The following is a 7,534-nucleotide window of genomic DNA, read 5'->3' on the forward strand; positions in this document are numbered from 1 at the left end:
AGAGCAGTGTGTGTTGACGTTTGAGAAATATAAGAGAATATGGCAAAACTAATGTACAGGACTGGAACTCAGGGTTTGGGAAAGAAATGAGAGTGGATACTGGAAACTTAAGGGGGGCCCAAGAGATGGGGGCCTTGTTTGTCGTCTCAGAAGTTTGGATGTTTATCCTGAAGGCTGTGGGAAATTTCCACCAAAGAACAGTGAGATGGACTTGTGGTTTAGAGGCTCACTCGGACCTCCATGTGGAAGGCAGTTGAATTCGTGCAGGGTGAATTGTAATCTGAGGGTCCCACTTAAGTTATGAAAGGTGGGACTGGGTTTTGCAGATCTGAGAGAGAATGGGTGAGGCCTGGTGACCAGTTAGAAAAGGGAGGGCAGCAAGCGTGGGTGAAAGTTTACAGCTGCATCTTTTTGAGAGATACAGAGCACAGTAGGAAGGGATTGGGGGTGGCGAGAGTGCTTTAGAGTGGCCTGGTAGACGGGTCTGGACCCAAGATACAGATCTGGGCTTTTTGGGAGAACACGTGTTTGAAGGCATGGTAGAGACTTAGTTATCCACAAGAAGATACAAAGAATCCTAGGACTGAGAGATTTTTAAGTGGGTATATTTGAGGATGTTTATAAGCTGTGAGAAAGTAGCCAGCAGAGGAAGGGTGTAAAGATCTGGGACAGGACATGATTGTTCATTTGATTTTGAAAAGCTGAATACTCATCGTGTGCCTGGCCCTTTTCCAGGATCTGGGGTTCACACCATCTGTTATCTCTTCTGCAAGGACAGTTCAACTCATCCCCTGGTGAAGAGAAGTCAGATTATTCTTTGCATCCCATTCAGGTATAAGAACTGTTCTGTACCTCTGAAGGGACTTTACTCAACCAGAGTAATAAGTTAGAAATCAAAAGGAATTAGAGCTGGAAGGGACCTTAAAGGCCACTGTACTTAATTTTGACTAATATTTTACACTGAATGTAAGAAAAGTTTATTTCAGAGCCCATTCTCTTCAGAGTTCCTTCACTGAACTTTCTTTATGTCTTGCATCCAGTGGGTCTATCCTGTAAATTTTGGCCTCCTCCTCAATTTGCTTCTTCATCCATATTGCATTTTGCCCAGACTATGGCAGAAACTCCTGGGTGGTTTCACGGCCCCTGGGTTCAGTTCCTCTAAGTTCATGTGCCTACTCGGGTTAAGTGATCTTCTAACATAAACAGATGTGCTTAAACTAATGCTGCTGATGGCTTGCCCACACAGAGTTAGTGCAGACTAGCCGCCCAGCGTGTGCTCTGCACGGAGGCGTGTAGTCTGAACTGTGTTCGGCCAAGCCTCCTGGGGCACTTTGCCCTGAGGAAGGGGAGCTTTTTGTGATTACTCCCTTTATCTAGTCGGTCCTTCAGCAGTGGGGAGCCTTTTTCTAATCAGCGGAGGCACCCTTGCTCAGCCAGTGGTAGCCCCAGGTCTCACCACCTGTGGGACACAAGCCATGCTCTCTCCCAGGCTTGCTTGGGCCAACACCTCTATTTTCATTTCTGTCTCTTCTCACACTTGGACCCCTGGCCTTTAGTCATCCCCACCTGCAGCGTTTACAGTGCCCAGCAGGAGTCAGGCTTGAGTGTCTTTTCACAGATGTTCCCTCTGCAGTTAATGCACCTCCTACTCCAGCTCTGCGTAGCCTCATCTTTCCAGACTGTACTTCAGGGTTATCATGAAGCCGTCACTCAGATATAACTTTTTGCCTCCATGGGAACCTCTGTGCATAAAGGTTACGTTTATTTGTCTCATGTGATTGAAATTTGAGTTTATACATCTTCCTCCTTAATGAAGGCTTTAAGGGCAGGAGTCGTTCCTAATCCTTAGCACAGAGCAGATGCTTTTGTTTTTATTTAGATACTTTTTAATGATGATAAAACGTATGGTTTAACTCACTCATTTTACAACAATTTTGCTTTAGGTTGTGACAGAAATAAAGTTTACAGAAGTCGTGTTCCTGCGATAAGAAATAAAGATGTGACCTTCCAGTCGTGTAAAGCTCATAAATGCTGTGTAAGTGCGTCGGGTGTGCTAAGGAACGTGGAGCTAAGTGGGCTAGTTGTGAGAGAGAGAGACTTAACTGTGTTAACAAAGGTAAGCCTTCATTGTGTCCTGCCAACATTTGATAGTTGCTTTTGGGGCGAACTTAACCAATAAAAGTTTAAACTGTTCCTCCACGTTAAAGGGATTGAATAATTGGCTTCTTTGGTGCACCTGTGTCTTGTGAATTGTCCATCTGGGGATGGAGGTTTAGAAAGTGAGTTTCAGTCTTGTTTAAGTCTCTTCCCATCAGACTGGTCTCGTGATTTCCTACACACCATGACTGTCTACCTTTTGTTGGTGTTGTTCAGGCCTGGATTGTCTCCTGTAGCTGCTCAAACCTTGGTCCATTCTCATTTGTACCATGGAAGTTTGTCATGCTGGATACTGTCAGAATTAATCTTACTTAAGTTTGTGTTAAGCCACAAACCACATGTTTTGTAAATTTTCTGTTTTCTCTGTTTGTTTATATTTTTATGGTTTCTCTTCAAGAAATAGGAAGGGAAATAGCAAGATGAAGAGCAAAAAAGTCATCATTCTCTTTCAATTGTTAGAACATCTATCTGCAATCATAATTATGATGCACTGTGGTATGTGTTAAAATAGTAAATACATGTAACGTCCCGTAGGAGCCGCAAACTCCGTGGTGTTGGTGAGGGTGTGTCATGGAAGTAATCACAAAGCAGGTGACTCTTGATTAGGGTCCTGAAAGATTAGTGTGCCTTCCCTGTGTCCAGTAGTGATCTGGAGGGGTCAGGAAGCCTGCCTTTCGATTTGAGGGAACACAGGGTTTGAGGTCCTCTCTCTTCTATTGCTCTAGTACACTGCAGAGCAGATAATAAAATACCGGGTTTATAGTTGACATTTAAATCGCTGATTGATCATCAAGATTGGCATGTATCTTTGGAAATGAAAATCGGAGGAGTCTTATGCTTTTTACGTTTTTCTTTTTTTTCCTTTGTCTCAAAAGTATGTAGTACTTTACTGAGTGGTTGGGAATAAAGGTTGCAGTATTCAGTGTATTCAGTTTTCATACCTAAATAGAATTAAAGTGTTGCTGTAAACTGGAATAACACTTTGTTACTGACAAGTTTTAGGATGCATCAGTTCATCAGTTACCTGTTTGGGAAGATTGTAGTTAATGATTTTAAGAATGTGGCTATAAACCTCCAATTGACTCAAGAAAAGCAAATAAGTCAAAATTGACAAATGCATAGGCTCTTCATCTTATTGTGTGTGTGTGTGTGTGTGTGTGTGTGTGTGTTTTCCTTTTAGTTACTTGTCAAGGTATAAAGAACTCTATCACTGTTAAGACAGTAAACTTCACGGGGTATAATCTGATATGGCAGGGAACAGATCACATGGTCAAGATCTTAAAGGTGGTTTTATGTTTAAACTTTCATGAAAACATATGTGATTGAAGCACATTAACATATTGATACAGATGACAGTTAATTTTTGTCTTTTCATACGTGTGAGTGCAGCTTTTACTTTGTAGAAAGAATATGACCAAATGGCGATGTGAATTGCTGTTGCATAAACTATAGTGTTGAATCCCCAGTGTTTGCACTTGAGTTTAACAACTCTGTGGTTTCCTGTCTTCTTGAGGCACTTAATCTCAGGTCCATCCTCATTACACAGAGTGGTAAATTAGAGAACGATTAATATCACCATTTAAAGAAGTGAGACTGAAATCTCAACCATCCTGAACATAGAAACTGAAGGGGCCTCTCAGCAGTTCAGAGAGTTATTACCAAGCCAGTAGGCTTAATGCTGTTCAGTTTTTTCCATAGCAGAGCCTTCCAGGTCCTTCTTTTGAGCTTATTTATTTTTATACACAATTCTGTATGGATACTGTACATAATACTAAATAGTTGTATTAAGTGGGTTTAACTGGTGATGTATTTACATGAAGATCTAACTTCGTTTTGTTGATATCTTTTTAGGGGCTTTCCATTCATCAAAGCTCGTGATGTATGTAATCAGTTGCTGGTGTGTAGCTATCATATTTTTGATATATAGGGCTTGAATTGGGAAAGGTGGATGGTCATTCTTCTTGCTTTTTAAACTGACAGAGCCTTACAAGAAGCATTTCCCTCTCTGAAATAAATCCATGTAAAACATGTTTGGTCGCTCTCCCAATGCAACTGTGTAGTTGTGTGGATTTGGCACACAGCACGCAGCCTTGTGGTAATGTCTGTAAACAAGGAAGCCAGTTTTCCAGTCCGCAAATCAGCTGTTACCAAGTGAAGCGAACTTGACTGCCATTTCTGACGCCTCACATGGAGGAGCTGTCATACTCAAGAATGTTCACGTTTTCAAGAAACGTTGTTTGCGGGCTACATGTACAAATTCCTGATCTGAAAGCCAATATAAAGCAGCATCTCCCAAACCTCTGCTCTCTCACCAAGGCCACACACATTCCCTCGCTTATGGCCTCATGGCAAGCTAATACTGTCAGTATCAGATTCTCCTTCCCAGTGGTCTTGGGAGACTGCATAGTTGCTCTGTGAAAGGCACCACTGCTGAGGTTGAGAGAAGAGCGTCTTGGGAGTCAGTCCTGGCCTTGCATTCCCAGAGAGAGGGCTGTGCACCTCGTTCTCCTGTTAGGGTTTTCCTCTGCTGCAGGGTTTGCTGCCTGTTGTCAAAAGGATGTCCTAGTGACTTGTCTTCTGCGCGGTTATATAATCCCAGCACGCTTCTTTATGATCTGTAGACTTTTATGGGGTTGTGGCAAGGTCAGTTTTTAAATGTTTGGAAATGTCCTATTGAACAACTTTGCATTGGCAGTGAAGCTTGCTGGGAGAATTGTATTACTGTTGCCCTAGTTTTGGCTTGAGGGTGGTGAGAAGATGAAATTTTTGATGGGTCAGTTTTAGTTGTGTATGTGTATGTGATTTATTTTTTAAAATTCTAATGTCTGTTATTCACAGCTTAGATATGTTGACTTTCTGATTATTCATCAGTCACTTTGCTGATGTATTTTCCTCTGAAAAACTACATTTTCTTCCAGACTGTTTTTGTCTGATGGTGAAAAATAAATTTTTCATTTGCAGTATAAAGTTGATCTGAGAAAAAATGTTTACCTTGGATCTTCACTTGGCTTCTGTGAAAGAAACTTAATAAAATAATATGGACGATTCCCATTACTAATCCTAAGCACGTACAACAGAGGTCTGTACAGTAACATAGCAAAAATAAGTTCCTGTAATTTTACTTAGTCATTGCCTGTTTTAGACTAAGGAGCAGTGAGAGACATTTATAAAGAATGATACCTCAGATCACTTTTGTTAAATGTCCTCTAATATTTGGATACTTGGTATCTGGCTTCTGTTGTCTTTTATACAATCTTGTCTTCTTTCTTTGCACTTTAGTGTAACAACTCTGTGATCTCTTATCTTCTTCCTCAGACACTCAGGTCCATCAGAATTTCCTGTGACTGTGACAGTAGAGAGTCCTTCCTCCTCAGAAGTGGAAGAGGCTGATGATTCCTCAGAACGTGTTCACGAAGAGCCAGAGAAAATCCGTTGGAAACAAGAAGCAGTGCAGGTACAAAGTTATCACTTTAAAGCTATAGAGAAGACTGTTTTTCAAATGAAAGCCTGATTGCAACACGGCACAGCTTGTGTGAGGGTTCTGTTTTCTCCTCCCATCTGCATTGTATCCCCTGAATGGTTCCTTAAGCTTAGACCAAGGTGAATGGTGGACATTTGAACTCTTAAGAAATAAAAATCAAAACATGTCGTTAGTAATGTATTTTCCTTTCCTTAGAACCTTCGTATATTAGATGTAGGGAGAACCTTAGTGATCATAAGATAAGGAAATTGAGTTCTGAATGAATACAGTCAGCTGATTCAGTGATCTTGTTTTACAGATGAGAAAACTGACAGTTCTAGTTGAACTCTCTTTTTATAAGAGGAAAATATGGCCTCATTTTAAATAAAAGTAAAGTTCAAAAACGTTTCGATGTTGATATTCTCCTTTCCTAAAATCAAAAATATCAAGAAGCTACATTCTATTACCAAATAAACCTGACCTCTAATGTCATTGCATACTTTTGTTTGTATGGACAGAAAAGAAAAATTGATTTTCATAAGAAATTTTTGCACCTCAAAAATAATATATTTATTTTATTTCAACTTCAATGCAGAGCTGAACACTTCTAGTAAATAAAGGAACACCATTTGGGGGGGACCTTGTCTTTGTGCTACAAAGTCCATGTTTAATTTTTAAAAATTATTTAAATTTAATTATTTAAATTAAAAATTATTTAATGTGATTGTCTTTTCATATGAAACATGAAACTTGACAGGTTTCAGAACTAATTATCCCATTATTGTAGGACTATGGGAATTATTCTTTGATTTTCAAAAGAGAAAGTTAGATTTTAATTTTTTTATTTTATTAATTTTTTTTGCGGTACGTGGGCCTCTCATTGTTGTGGCCTCTCCCGTTGTGGAGCACAGACTCCGGACACGGAGGCTCAGCAGACATGGCTCACGGGCCCAGCCGCTCCACCGCATGTGGGATCCTCCCGGACTGGGGCACGAACCCGTGTCCCCTGCATCAGCAGGCGGACTCTCAACCACTGTGCCACCAGGGAAGCCCGATTTTTATTTTTTTAATGAAAATTAATGATAATATAGAGAAATTTTAAGAAAAGAAATTAGAAAATTATGAGTTAGAGTAGGAGAAATCTTTAGTTCATGTAGAGTTACCCCCTTTCGTTTTATAAATGAGCACCTACAATTTGTAACACGTAAGTGGTTTATTAGTAAATGGCAGAGTACGACAAGACCCTAGTGCATCTAACCCGCATTCCTTGTCATTTTAGATGTGGTGTATTCATTTCCTTCACAAGTAGACCAGGAGATTGTATTTCTAAAAGCAATGATAGACACTGGGGAAGACCAAGAAGTTTAAACACTGGGACCACAGAATAGCAGATTCAGAATGCATGAGATCCCTTTTAGCTCTTCTAGATTTTGACAAGACACTAAAATGATGGTATCAAAGTGTTTCACTATATAAGCCCACAACAATCAAGAGATTTCAACATAGTTTGGAAAGACAGAAGACAGGTGGAAGAGTGTGAAACCGAAGCAGTAGAACAGAGGAAAAGCATCACCTAGAATATGCACAGGGACCACGTGCAACTGAGGAGGATTCTGACCCCACCTGCAGAAGTAGCTCCGTGCTTTGATGCGCATGTAGGAGAGAGGGTGGAGTTAGTTAAAAGTGTGACTGAAATAAGGGAGCTCATTGAAGGGTTGTGTTTGGAGGAGTGGACTCCCAGCCTTGCCCTCACACTCCAGAAATGAGATGATTTCATTTTGAAAACAGTGAAACTGGCGAGAGCTAGGGCAGCTAGTGTGAATTTTTACACCCGAGAAAATTGTGTTTGGGGGAGATCCTGTTACAGTTACTGCCCGCTTCTTCCTGCATAAGAAGCCCGTCAGTCGTTGACTTTAG

General features: G+C 40.6%; 1 long non-coding RNA gene across 1 annotated transcript; it reads left to right on the top strand.

Moving 5' to 3' along the window:
- Nucleotides 1-646: 646 nt before the first annotated feature.
- On the top strand, nt 647-5,579 carry LOC309797507. The gene is made up of 3 exons (XR_014292676.1): nt 647-832; nt 1,944-2,116; nt 5,473-5,579. It is a non-coding gene; the product is annotated as an uncharacterized lncRNA (long non-coding RNA).
- Nucleotides 5,580-7,534: the final 1,955 nt, after the last annotated feature.

This window comes from Mesoplodon mirus (genome assembly GCF_964341445.2).
Source record: "Mesoplodon mirus genome assembly, contig: HAP1_SCAFFOLD_664, whole genome shotgun sequence".
In the NCBI taxonomy this organism is placed as follows: Eukaryota; Metazoa; Chordata; class Mammalia; order Artiodactyla; family Ziphiidae; genus Mesoplodon; species Mesoplodon mirus.